Genomic DNA, 15,059 nt, shown 5'->3' with positions numbered 1-15,059 from the left:
GCAAGCATACTGCCCCGCGCTGAGAACATAAAGAGCAGTGCTACACCCGTTTTTCACTCGTGCCTTTCAGGTGAACGACAGCCACTGACCGACAAGAACAAAACCGACCCGGGAAACTTGGGCAAAAGCCTCGATCCTGTGTATCAATCCGTGAAGTGCTACCTCGACTCCTGTTGTACCACGGTTTCTGGTGTCACTGATTCTCCGTCTTGCGGTGGAGAGCAGATCATTTACCTGTGAGCGTAAGGCGAACTCTCGACCGGGTAACAGTTGCTTTGACCATACCTCACACTCCGTCATGTGTTAAGGTGAGGACACACGGCAGACGACTCACAATCTTGGTATTCCATGACTGCAAACGTGAATTCCAGTCTGTTGATCGATCAATACTGTCAACCACATCTGCTCAACAGTCTATGCTCCAGAAGTTTGTAAACGCAATCCGGTCCTTATATTCACATACTTCTGGGCCTGAAGGTATGGTGAGCCCTAAAAAATTCCCCTACAAAAACTGGTGGCCAACAAGCATCTCCACTGTTTCCGTTCTTGTTCAACTCTACCATTGATAAAATAATGAGGCAAACGCTGGGAGGCCTTCAAAATCCGTGTTAAAATTGTTGCTGGTGGGATATTGTCCGATTTGGAGCACGCAGACTACATCACCTTCATCTTTGAAAACCAAGAACCCGGAGAAACTTTTTTGAGCTGAAGTCTCTCGGATCGAATTTTTCTTGCCTTTTAGCGGCTGTCGTTCACGTGAAAGGCACAAGTGGGAAAATATATAGCAGTGCTATTTGTGTTCTAAGCGCTAGGCAGCATGCTTGCTTAATTTGAGCCTTGCATAAATATGTTGAATAAACCTTGAACTGGGTTCAGTAAGGGGCGTAAATTACCTTGTAGGAAGGTTATTCCACGCAGCCTCCCCCCGAAATTGGAATATTTTCGCGCAATGAAAGTGTGTGCTCTGAGTTTGAAAATATTCTTACCATGTTCCCGCCGTGTGTTTGCTGGGTCCATGGTGAAAAACCTGTTGTCCAAGTTTTGTTCTAGGAGGGCATATGTAAGAATTGGGCCCCTTCGGAGGGACGATAGCCATGCAAAAAGAAGTAAGGTACCGCGCGACGCGACTCGTCGTCCACGGATTTGCGGTCGGCATCCATTTTTGTAGCGGTTTGCTGGACGATGAGGGTGACGTCTTTCTTGCGTCCTGAGTAGACGACTTGGTTGCCGTATTCACGGAGATCTCATGGAGTATTTGGAAGGCCATGCGAGTAACACAGGAGAAGTGCGCCGAATGCTTTTTGGGCTGATTTCTCATGGTGCGATGAGAAGGACACGTTTAAACAGTCAGACACCCTAATCCTTTTTGGCAGCCACCCTCGTGATATCACCATGCATGACAAAAGCATTCGCTGAGTCTCCTTCAAATGTCATATGGAGACACTTTCCGTCATTCTGATGAACGTGCCAGTCCGACGATCAGTGATTTGCACCGTCTACTTCCATCTGCGGGGTAATGGCATTGGAACGCAAGGATTTCAAGTAATCCTCAAAAAGTAGACATGGACTTGCAAGAACTTCTGGAAGGTCATTGATGTATATGAGAAATAGCTGTGGTCCCAAAACAGAGCCTTGAAGAACTCCAATCGAGAACTGAGCTTGAGAAGAGTGGGTAGAACCTACCTTCACGCTAAATGATCCGTTTGACAGGAACACCTAATCCAGTGTAGGATTCTCTCTTGAATCCCGTAAGACTCGGGTTTGTGGAGCAGCGGGGCGTGTGGTAACCTATCAAATGCTTTTGAGAAGCCGTAAAATGTGGCATCCGATATGAGTCCCTCGTTCTTGGTCTGGATCAAGCTGTCCATAAACACGAGCATATTTGTCACGCAAGAGTGGTTTGGGAGAAATCCGTGTTGGGCTGCATATGTCAAGCTGTTGGAAGTAAGGTGAGCTAGGTTAGTTCGCCTCAGAATGCGTTCAATCACCTTGCAGGGGACGCTAGTGAGGCTTATAGACCCGTAGCTCCCAGGCGATGATCAGTCACTAGTTTTGTAGAATGACGTAAAAATCGCTTCCTTCCAATCATAGTGAAGGAGGCCTTCGTCAAGCGACTGACGAAACACCAGGTATAAATGATTTGCCATTGCAGCCGACGTTTCCTCCAGGACCTTTGGATGGACCTCATCAGGCCCCAACGCGCAGAATGGGTTGATCTGGTGCAAGAGTTGACGAATGTCCTCCACCATGAAGACCAAGTCGGTTAGGGGCTTTTCGTAGTCCGCATTGACAAGAGCGGATGTGATGAAGACGCTGGGGCTGAGCATAGACACGCATAGTGTTCTCTGTAAACCCCAGATACCACCGTTGGGTCATGCGTGGGTTCTCCGTTCATGTCCCTCAAGGAGAACGCTTAAGGTTTGTCTCTGCGACGACGTCTCATGTATTTGAACATTTCTGTCTTTCCGGGCGTGGTCCAGAATGGTGGCTTGTTTTCGTATATTCTACTGGCGGATCTCTGATTTGCAGGGGTTCCGCATTTTATGAGACCTCTTTTCCAAAAGTTGCCGAATCTTTTTGGATAGCCTGCGGCTCACCCGACTGCGTGCCGTTTTTTGGGACGAACTTACCATTCGCCTCGTGAAGTTGCCGGGCAATGGTCCCATATAAGTCTTCCACTGAAGCTGGTCCCAGTTTAACCTGTTCAAGAAAGATGCACATTCCTGAGAATTCTGCACGGCAGAAGTCTCGAAACCACGTTTGCGGTTCGGGATTTCTGGGCAATCAGCGGATAAAGTCGAGGGCCAGTACACAGCAGTCGCTGTCTCAGTGGAACGTTAATTATCACCTGATCAACGAAGCGCCTTCCGTTAGTGATGACGAAGTCCAGGAGGGATCGTAGTTGGTCTCCGTGGTATCTGTTGTGTGCAACGACATGTTGAGTATAGTTGCTCTGCTGAACGAACGCAATCAGCGCCGCTGCAAAATGTCAATTTATCCGACGAGCTGAAGCTCCATCCAGTAGGCTTTTGGAGCGTTGAAGTCACCCACCAGCAGGGGATTAGTGAAGTGGTAGCTGGAGGAGGGTTGTCCAAGTGTTTCTATGAGGAATTGGTCATCTTCATCAGGCTCGGAGGGCTACGGTAGAGCACACCTAGGAGGAGAGAATCAGACCCGCGCAGCAGGATCTGAACCCACAGCGAATCTCCAAAAGGTGCAGGAGTGGTATCAGAGAGGACAATCAGGATGGACGGGGCCGCATAAAAGTACAAATCATCCCCACCAGCCCTATCTCGTTTTGAGTCTGAACGAAAAACAGAGCATCCGTTTGTCGAGATCTGCGAATCAGTGATATCTGGTGTGGGTCAGGCCTTTGTAAATGCAATCATGGACGGCTGTTCAAGGCAAGCTGACTGGTTAATATCGCAAAGTTTGTTGAAATGGCTAAGGCACTCTGTGGACAGGCATTTCAACAGCCTCCGCTGCCTCCGAGGACGAGGAGCCCGGAGGTTGAGTGCCACGGGGGTTGGCAGACTTGACAGTTGCACGTCGGACTTGAGTTCAAGGCTCCAATGAGGTTCCTAGGGAACACTCGTCTGCCTCCCCCCTTGGTAGCTTCGGAGGGCACTTGCATTTTGCAGAGTTTTTTCGTCCCGTGGGAGGCCGGTTTGCTTGGGCCCTTTACCTCGTTTTTGGGGGGGCGAAGTTTTTTCAATTTCTCGAACGATACTACTTGTAGCTCTTTCAACAACGATTTTTGGATGACCAGGTTCGCTGTTGCTCAAAGATTTGAGGCAAACCTTTGTCTGTTTGATTTCTTGGGTGTTTTAGCGCTGTTTGATCGGAAATGTGTCTCTGAAGCCATGGGCACTAAGTGGAAGTAATTTTTGTTGGCGCCCCATGAGGCTTGTTTTTGCAGAGGACTGTACCTTGAAATCACTCAGCAGTTTTCTGATTTGGTGCATCTTATGTGGCTTGTTTGACTGCAGTCGCCTTTCTTTCGTAGTTGTGTGGACACCCGATCCGCCCGTGATCTGGGTGGCCAACTCGGTGTACGAGGGATTTTCCGGTTCGCTGTGGTCGGGTTTGTGGCTTAAGCCATCGGGATCCTGGGCGATGTATATGTCTGCAAGCGAAGAGACCGTTCCGACGGAGGGAAGCCGGCGATTGGCAGTTTCACACTTGCAGTGGTCATACGGTTTTTGCAGCATTCCTCGATATCAAATTTAACGCATGTGGTTGATTTATCTGTGGGCTTCGCTGCTTGTCCATGCACATCCGATTCATTCCGGCTGGGAAGCCGGTTTTGGTAGGGAGTTCATTGCTGCACCTTTGTCGTCTGTCACGGAAATAGATGCTGATAGCTCTATGTACTTTCGGCGCTGCTTCCATGAGAGGCTTGCAACCTCCACATCATCACTGCCTTTGGTAGACGAGGGGCCTGTGATGGTTGAATGGAAACTGCTCTCCGAAGAGGCGGCCAGTTGTGTTCACATGCTTTCGGGAGCAGAAGGGGCTATGGCTACAATCGGTTTGGTCAGGAGTTTTGGGCCGGCTTAACTGGCGCCAAGCGGGGGCCTGGTTCGTGCCCTACTCTGGAACTGCTATGGATCAGTTTTCGCGCCCCTGGATGGCGATCCTCAGATAGACGCCTGGACTTTGGGTGGGTCTCTTAAATGCTGACAGCCCGCCCAAAGACCTTCTATACGGCATTTGGGAGGAAAGGATGACTAAAAGCTCAAGCGTTCGCTTGCTTCCTTCCTGGCGTAGCCACTCTGTGTGAAGCGATTTGTGAGCGGGCTTAGTGAGGACACTAACGAATAGCGAATTTGAACTTGCTGCGCTATGGTGGCAGCCCTTAGTATTCGTACAATGGAATTGAAATTTCAAAAGCGACGACTTGTTCCTTGTGGACTAAGAGATACGAGTAACTGAGTTCGGGGCACATATGGGCATCCCGGGGTGTCAGCGATGCCAGAAAACTGTTTCACGAGACTTCTTCTACCAGGGATATGATTGCTCCATTCGACAACAAAATTTGGTGAGCTGCCAAAAGCCGAGCGTGTAGTAGAACGGTTTTTGATTTGGGTATACATGCAAAACAAACCGCAATCTTTTGACGTAAAAGTATTTACTCCACTCGCAAACGTTTTGCAGCTAAAGGCATTGTGAGGCTGCTGGGTCCCCGCTATGGCTTCGGAAGTGACTTCACACGCGCCCGTTGAGAGATTCGAGGCCCTGTCCTTTTCATCTCCATGGCGTTTGAGAAGGCCCTACATCAAAATCTGGAGGATAAATATGTGGTACTGGTGCTTTGACCAAGTTGTCCAAGCAAAAACGCTGTTTGTCCGTTTCGAATAGGCGTACCACAAATGCAAGAGGCGACCTCCAAAATCAACAAAAGTCGAGGGACCCGAAGAACCTAGTAAGCTGCGCATGGCTTTATTTAAAAAACAGCACGTGAAGCACTGACTGTCCAGTGCATTTTTGTCTATAGAGGCAAAGGAACCACCAAGCAGTCACTTCTTGCTTTCTTGAACACAACCACAAGTTGTCCAGTTTTCGCACGATAAGCTTCCGTTAACTCGAAGACGAGTTGGACATTTGCGGGTTCCTCTGAAATGTGGAACGCCATCGTGCGAGGTGCGGCAGTTTTTGACCAATGAATCCGGCAAAGTCCGCACCACAGAGGATGTATACAACTACTATGGAAGTGTCGACCGGCTCAGCTGAGTAGGTGCCGCATGGTTGGATTTCATTGTAGCAGACTATAGTCCTTCTGCCTTGGCAAATTTTGGGTAACCGGACGCGTGCTTGCGCGGCAGCCAGAGGAAGGCCATCATATCCCAAAATGCCTCTCCCGATCGCAGCAAACAGCATTGTTGCGACATTTTTCAGACGTAATAATGTAGATTGGACCCACGCGGTAAACCGTTTTGGGCGTCTTTTAAAGCCACCTAATTTCCGGCCTGTAGACACAAATTGTATAATTTCCTGAAAACGGGGGCATCTGTGCCGGGCGTCCTGTATGTGCGTCCACATGGAAAGCGAATAGCTTGCCTCTATGCATAAGCTGTTTGACTTACTCAAGAGAAAAATTTGGGCAGTATCCGGTTGAGGCCTTTGTTATGGGCAAGTTGACGGCGCAAATGCGGACCCCAAGGGTCATGTTCGGCTACGACTGCACTATTTTCATATCAGAAAATCTATCAAGAAGCACGTGGGTAACATCCAACGTCCATGCATTCTTGATCACATACATTACGAAAAGCCGGTATATACCTCACCGAATGGCCTGTAAAGTGGATTTTCTGTTTGTTATAACAGGAATAAGATTTCTGAAAGGTCTGTTAAAGCTGCGTGGAGCGAACCCGCGATTTGTCTCCCGCCTTACCGCCCAATGATTGCATATCACCCAAAAATGGACTGTACACGCACGATCCGGAATAGTTTACCTAGGTTGTGTGATCAACAACCGTCTGGAGAATGCCAATAATCACCTTAAAGACCGGGGGCACCACTCCGCACACTGGAACACGCCATACAAAGGGTGTTCTGGCACGCCGAATGGCTCATATGGCAATTTGCGATGTATACATCGTACCACGGTGGCCGACGGCAATTCATGGTGTGTGATGACCACGTTCGAAACGTGGTGTGTCGAATTATTGGGTATGCAAGTTCTCTTGTTCCGAGGCACTTGGGGCCACAACTTCAAGGGCTGCACTATAGTGGTGTTGGACAAAAAAGATGAAGATAACATACGTTGACTAGCTTACAGTTCCTAATGGGAATACACAGGTGCCGCCCTGACGGTTGGCAAGCGCCGTATAATGCACATGCCCCTTCCACCAAACCATGTGGCTCCCCTGTATCTTTATCTGGAGGTCAGTAGGCTCCAAGCACTAAGTGGTTTAATTCCCGATCCACCATCGGGGGATTACAATCTACCGGAGAAGGATACTCCACTCATACTCGTCCCAAAATCCGCCGCCGACAGCTTTGGACGGCCTGCGTTGGGGGTAAACTTGAGGGGCTAGAACATAGGAGGGTTTAAGCCATCATGAAGCAGTTGTTTGTTCAGCAGCAAGTCCTGCCGCGTCAAGGCTCAAAGTCCGCAGCTGAAGACCCGCCGTCGGTGGTCGAGGATACTGCACTTCAACACATACGTCGGTCCAGGGACACAGACTTTTGCTTTTTTGTGCCATGTGGCCGGCCGACTATTACTAGTGACCGCTGATGTGCAATGAATTGCGTACCATATCACGTCAAATGTTGTGATGACGAACCTTGCCCACTGTGCGGTGATGCTTTACAGGATTTTGCAAAATGTAAGCCCGCAGAATAATGATTCACGAATGGTTCAAAGTAACCGGTCCGTCTAGTAAATGCAAAGGTTTACTTGCTACCCGGTCTGTAAAGAGGACGCTTTATGATGGACTGAGGCACAGAATCCCCACACACTTTGTCTCGGAAGACCGTGTCCGTGTGTTCGGGTCCATGGAAAGCCACTCCATAGCCGTGAGCGAGTGTCTGACTACTACGACTAACGCTACACAGCGCCAGCTAAATGGAGGAGACGAAGATGATTCCATGTAACCCAACAGCTTCAGGCCTTTCGTCTCTTAATGGGTCATTTCACGAAAGTCTCGTATTTCTTGAGGGATACCGTTAGTAAGCATATGAAATAGCCGCTAAATAAAACGTTGTGTAAAGAAATGTCTACGACATTATAGCAGCTGAATTCTTCGCACATTAAGGTAAGAATTTTTCTCGGTTTGTCAGTCGCCTACCTCATGGTGATATTTCGGTAACCTAACCTACATCTTCCGATTAGTTCAGGCGCTCTTCGGCCGGTTGATTAAGCCTCGTGGACCCCTAGCCGCATGCCAGCCGTGTGCGTCTGCTAGGTTCGTTCACGTGTCCGCTACGATCGACGTAGGTTCCATGCGGCTAGTTGATGAACGTCATGGTCTTTCTGGCATATTTCGCAATTTATACTGAAGCACCCTGGTGTTTAGCAAAAAAGTTGGACAATTTTTCGCCAATATTGAACGCGTTTCTGCAATTTGACCCTGCTACAACAATTATCGAACAATAATTATTTACAGGAATGACACTTCCGCATATTTTGCGTCCTCAAGGGTGACGTAGATTCTTGAATGATTAGGGGAGTATTTCAGTTCTAACCCTATCCTAAACATCTGCCCGTCGCAAATGAGTGACCTGTTTCTGCAACTCGCGATTTTGTTACACCAGACAGCATATTCAATGTCGGTGAGGTTTACTGACCTTGAAAATTCGCTCAATTAAACAAATCACTAATGTAAAAAATTTGCATAATACATACACATATGAATTAAACAGGGACATTCAACACTAACAAATACCAACCATGGAAATGTGATAGCTTTCAAAACTCAATTCCATTGTGCGAATGCTGAGCGTCTAACTGATGCTCACTGAATCAGCAACTCTGAGACTGCATGACCAAACCTGGGTACTCAGCAATTTGAGCTTTCTGTTCCTTAGGCTGATGCAGCCTCAGCCTTAATCTCGGAGTTCTTGTTCGACCCTCTTTTTCGTAACACTTTCGGCTCCTGATTCAAGCGGTGCGAAGGCGAGTTAAAACCTTTTTTAAGTTCGATGGGTGATGGTGAATCGGCTTTGGTGAAAAGGGCAGATCCCTGTACCAGAAATCGGGCGATCAAACATCACTGTGCAGTATCTGTAACCAGTGCCTAAAGTCGGCCAAGAAAGATGTTGACGACTCCATGACATTCGCCGGTGTTGTCAAATGGAAAGCGAGCTCAGCTCAAATGCGGAAATCCAGTTTAAATGCCCCAATTTGTCCGACCTCCAGTAGTCCCGGGATGCAGCCATCAGATTTCGGATGCTTTACTGAATTGAATAGAGTGTTGAAATGACATCGCAGAGTCCCACCACTGAATGCCAACGCCTCAACCACCTGATGCACGACACGGCCTTGATTGGCCAGTTACCTGCGGGTTAAAGCAGCTCTCTGCAAGCAGTCAGCTTCAGCGCGCCAACGTAACCCAACAACAGGTCAGGTCGAAAACAGGGCAAGCTTCTCACAAGTTCTTGACCTTGCGAGCAGTAGCATTCTGAAATGTTCCAGGTGAAGTCATGGTAACCACAAAGAAGATTCATGTCAATATCAGAGGCCGAAGCCGCCGGTACACTACCATGCGGCCAACAATTCTCTGTTCAACTTGAAGATAGCAACATACAAGGTTTGTTTTGCTTGCCAAAAGAAGTTTGTGACGTTTCGCACCAATAACATCCCGGTTCATTTGCAGCTTGCTACGGGCGCAGCTGTTACGCTGCTCAATGAACGGACATGGGAACGAACTGGTGAAGTACAAGTGACACTGAACGAACACCGGGCCCGTGATCTTGCTGCTGGTGAACTGAAGTTGACTGGAGAGATAGACTGTCCCGTAAGCTTCAATGGATCGGAGGTACAGACCGCGTGCCACCTGACATTATGCCTCATGCTTGATCTGATGTGGCTGGATTGGATCAGAAAGCTTAATCTGCTTGAGAAGCCAACTTATTTCATTTGCAACTTCATGCACGCAGCGCCCGGAGTTTCCCACAAACCACATTACAAAGTGTTCATTTGAGAACCTCCTACAAAGTAATGCATCTATAGCCGGCGACGAGCTTGGACGGTGATCAAATGAAAAAAAACCATATTCTGCCTTCTTCCCGGCGCGAAACTAGTCTTCGGTCAAAAACGCCCAGTAACATGCACACTCGTACCTATCGTTGACCGGGAAATTGACCGGTTACAGAAGGCTGGTGTTCTCCAACCGATCAACTACTCTGCATGGGGCACATCAGTCGTTTCCGTGAATAAGGCTAACGTAACCATCCGGTTGTGCCTATTTCTCCAACGGTTTCACAGCCGTACCGGATGCCCATTACTACTTTCTGCCCCTTCCAGGTGAAAAGTTCGTGAAACTGAATAGGGGTAAATTTTTCGCGAAGATTGATTATAACAATGTCTTCCTTCAGGTTGAAGTTGAGGAAGAATCCCCAGAACTTTTGACGATAAATCCACACCGCGGTCTGTTTCACTATACCCGATTGACATTCGGTGTCTAAACAGTGCCAACCACATTTCAACAGATCATGGATACGATGCCGAAGGATGCGCCCTGCATCGCTGTCTATTTGGATGATCTAATCGTCATTAATTGCAAGCCTCACGAATCACGGCAGCGCACTGATTGCATGCTTGGCCGTTTTCAACAATATGGCTTCAGAGTGCGCCGAGAAAAACGGCACCTTCATGCGGTTGATAAAGTAACTTGATTTCATCATCTGACAACATGTCCGCCGACCGGACTCGAAGAACATCGACGTTATCAGTCGCATACCAACGCCCACAGCCGTCACGTCCTTAGGCATTTCCTCAGTCTTGTCAATCGTTTGAGTTCGTTTCTGCCTGACGTGCATCGCTTCTAAGGCCCATTAACCAGCTACTCACCAAAGACCACAAGTGGACATGGTCAGAAGCATACCAATTTGCTACACGCCCACTGCGACCCAATCCTGGAAATCGTCGTGGCGTCGGATGCCTCAAACTGTGGAATTGGCGCAGTTATTTCACACGCATTCACCGACAGTTTCTAGGATCCCATTGCATATGGGGCCTGATCCGTGACATCAGCCGGGTGCAACTACAGTCGGATAGAAAAGGAAACGCTGGCGATCGTGCTTGCAGTCAAAAAGTCTCATACAATGATCTGCAGCCGTCAGTTTGCCCTGTTGACCGATTGCAAACCACTTCCGGCGTATACTGCCGGCCGCGTCCAGCAATGGGTAACTCTGCTTCTGGGACATGATTGCGAGATCAAGTAGCAGTCCACCACCAGACTCGGACAAGCCGCTGTCGCAAATCATTGATTCGAATAGGTCAGAACCAGAAGATACTGTGCTAGCAACAGTTACCTTGAAACCTGAGGTTAATCGGGTAATATCCAAAGCTATCGGCATTCTCCCAGTCGCTGCCGACGTGAAGCGTCTGGCCACAGGACATGTCCCTTTGCAAACGCACGTCATCATTTGTCCCGAAATCCATGGCCTGATAAAAAATAGGTTGAGGATTTAGTTCAACCGGCGTGATGCATCACTAGCCAACGAATGTCTTTTGTATCATAATGCGTCGTCATCACGAAAGATTTACAACCAGCCATCCAGAATACGTTGCATGAAGGCATCCGAGAGCAGATAGGAGGAAGGTTATTGCTCGGAGCCGCATCAACTGCCCTCTGATGGCCCTTCAGCTTGAACGTGTTTCTAAAGTTCGCCTGCGGTGATGTGGAGTATCCACTTCTTCCCTGAAAGCCTAATTATAGTCCTGGCCGCAACCTACCAAATCTGGTCTCGCCGTCAAGTCGACTACACAGTTCCAGTTGGTGCCTAACACTTTATTTCTTCCGTCCATGTCTACAGTAAATGGCCGAGGTGGTGTTTTGTACCTTTATTTCACTTCCATTACAACACTACGTATTTCATCAATTGCATAATCGTTTTTTGTTTGAATACTAAAAACTACAAAAACGCGCACTTGTACAATTTCACATAATACAAGCGTGGTCACGTGTTTCGGCTCTCTCTTCTGAGTTTGCTCGCGCTTGCAGCGGTCATTCGCGAGTCTCATGTACTAACGCTGGTACCAAAACATTTCAGACCATCTTCGGAATCTATAATATGTGGGAACTGTGCAGAAAAAGGCCTCTGGACCAACATAATTGGATTATTGTTTATTCGCTGACCTGGGCCAACGACGAACTATTTTAAACAGAACAATTGTTAGTGAGTCTGTTCCATCTGACCTCTTTATTTTTGTATACCCAACCTAGCGTAATTATTTATATTTCTTTGCCACACACTCCTGGTAAACTGACTTATTGGGTAGCCAGACCACTACACCGGAAATATTTCCAACGAACACCCCACAACTGTCACTACAATTTTATTCTTGTGGTTAGATCGAAAAACCTTCCGTCTGCTCCTTTCTCGGCCCAGCCTAAGCACACTTCACGACCCCGACCCCACCCAGACAGTAACCACAAGCCGGTATGGTCGCTGCAATAAAACCTCTGACTTCAAACCTGAATCAGGAAACGTCAATGGGGAGGTTTCAGGCGGAATTCAATGCCAATACCGCTTGAGGGCCCGCAGCTAGGCGCTCCTACTGCCGTAATACGCGGTGTCTGCCAGTTTGGCTGATTTATATGTAGGTATTGGTGACCTACAGCCTGGCTCACTGGGCGTCGGCTCATGAGCTGTCTTTATGTTTTTCATCCACAGAAATCGTCGTGAATACGTACCATCAAAATATCACTTTCTCTGGTTCTTCCAACGCGTGCTTACTACACTTCCAACGAGCCCCTCCTGCACGCGAGTGGCTAACAAATCGGGTCACTCACCAGTCTAGCATCAGGCTGAGATCTGATTAGTCCATGCGAGTAATCATGATCCATTTTATGCCGGACGCCTTTGGTCAATGGCGCGTCCAGGGGGCGTTGGAATTTTGCCACGCTCTACGTGCGTTTTTGACCAAATTTCGGGCTACTGATGATCCTTCCAATATTTATTCAGTGTCTCCTCTTGACTGCCTTCTATCCAGTCCCATTCGACATTCACTATGGTGTACAGGCCGGTTGTAGATTTTCCAGGCAGGTACCGATGAAACTGTTATACTACCATGGCTCAAATATGCCAATCTGCGTTTGGTATTTAGGTCCGGCTTTCCTGTTTACGGGAGCGGCGTTTAGATCGGCAACCACTGCTCACGCTGTGATCCCGGCGCTGCATTTCCAAAACTCGATTGCAGGCTCCTAGTTCAGTTGTGTTCACGGTACACCCTTTATCTAGACGGAACAGACTACAAAGTTCCAGTGATTCTTAGTCCTCTACAGTGGGTCGCGCCGGTTTCGTTCCAGTCTCAAGCCCTCCGGATGAAGCCAAATTCCACAGCTTTTTTCACTCTTACCAAAAATTGCACTCAACCGTGAGGACCAGTTCCTACACTGACTTCCTAGGAGTTACGGACCGCTTACGGTTTCCCTGGAATTGGTGGTGGTGAATTTGGGCGCGTGACCGTTAGCTTGAACCTGACGAACTGTGAAAAAATATAGCGGTTTGAACATCTGATTACACACATGAACCCAAATTCGCCCAACATCCTCATTATTTGCACAATTAACCGTTACGTTGGCGCATGAAGGAGGGCTGCTCACGCAACGGGGTGACTGACTCAGTGGGAACCGAACCACGGGTAGATCGAAAAAGGAGCGCCAACCGTCATTCTAGGGTTGAACTCAATAAGGCGCTTGGCAGTCAACACTTTACACTTGTTAAATATTCCGAGCCACACAGATCATAGAAGAATTCTGACCAAGCTTGTTCCCATGAGGGGTAGTATCCTCTGCACAGCCAAACGGTCGCAACGACAAGACATGGTCTCACTTGGCGGAGATATTATCCCAAAATGTACGGAACATTAAACAGACAGATGAGATTTTGTGGTAAGAGTGATTCTCGAATGGAAAAGCACAGAGAAGCCGTCATAACGTGCATGGCCGTTGGACCAGAAGTTTGCGCTAATTTTCCCGGAAACACTGACTGACCGTCGGCGACTTACGACCTGGTCAGTGATTACATCAATAACAACGGCATACAACGTGGCTGCCAAAAAGCCTGCTTCCGATTCTGGACAACAGTTTAAACGATGCATTTTGTCGTTTAGTGCTTGTGATTACTTCCATTTCGGTGACTGAATATTGTTCCCGGTAAGCTTTGTCGCCGAGTCTTGGCTCAACTTCAGCATGGACATCCGGACATAAACCGCACGAAAGCATTCATTGGCTCTGAATGGATGGACAAATGGAGTAGTTACGTCGGATGTGTCCCTAGGGTTCAACCGCTTAGAGGTCACCAAAACGGCACAGCACTAGCCACAGCAAAAACACCGTGGTCGCTCATCCATGTGGACTTTACCGGACTAGACAAAGGGAGAACATTTCCAACCGCTGATAGTACCTTCTGTAAATGGCCCGAACCCATACCCTTTCCTCGATTATCAATTGAAGAATGCGCCATTCGGCGTTGCACAGTTCGCAACACCTGGTTAGATGTCGACGATCTCCCCATGTGACTCATCAGGTGGAAGGCATATGCAGCCTGGGACATTCTTTTTGGGGGAGCATTTCCTTGGATCGTTTCCGCAAATTCCAGTCATGGTTTTCATATTATAACTTACAAAAGGAAGAAACGGCCGTTACAGTGGTCTTCAACACACCGCCATCGACAACAGATGGCCCATGGAAACAACTTGGCCTGGCGGTGAAAAAACCGAGACCGTTGAAAACTCGAAAAGCAACATGACCCAACAAAAATAGGATTGTCTAGGGGCACCTCCCGCTGCACCGACGGCAGGTAAATAAACGCAGGTGATCAAACCTGGTGGGCTTAAAACTAGGAAGTCTCGGGATACGAAGGTTGCATTTTTGGGCAATAAATGTACCCCAAATATGACAGTGGGGATAGCGTACTGCCGTGGCCCATCAGGCTAGGCTGGTCAGGTCTCAGTGATCTTCACCCACCAAGAAAGCCGTGGGCTATCTTGTCTTAATGTATGTAATCATCAAAATGCCTAAGAATTCAAAGCTCCTCATCTCAGTTTTAATTCATCAACCCTTTTTCAGTTGGAATGAATGGGCACCTCTTATTTGTTCAGATGGGCTAGGTTCGCTTAGCTTTCCGCCATGACTGATGTAATTCGCATCTCGCAGGAGATTGTGTGTAGTATACCTCGAGATGTACACAAGTGGTATAAATGAGCTGGATTTGTTTACTTGTCAGGTATAAGCCGGATAACTTTGGACGTCGACTTGGCTCAAGAGCCTCATGCTACTCGTGCAAACGATTTCGGTTCGTTCGCCTGCTTAGCACAAACGACGGACGCTCAATTCCTCCATTCGCACTGAAGAATTGAGGTCTCCTCTTAGTACACAGTGACA

This window comes from Opisthorchis viverrini, assembly GCF_000715545.1.
Source record: "Opisthorchis viverrini unplaced genomic scaffold opera_v5_261, whole genome shotgun sequence".
NCBI classification, from domain to species: domain Eukaryota; kingdom Metazoa; phylum Platyhelminthes; class Trematoda; order Opisthorchiida; family Opisthorchiidae; genus Opisthorchis; species Opisthorchis viverrini.
The sequence above is the reverse complement of the archived record's forward strand: the minus strand, read 5'-3'. Positions refer to the sequence as shown.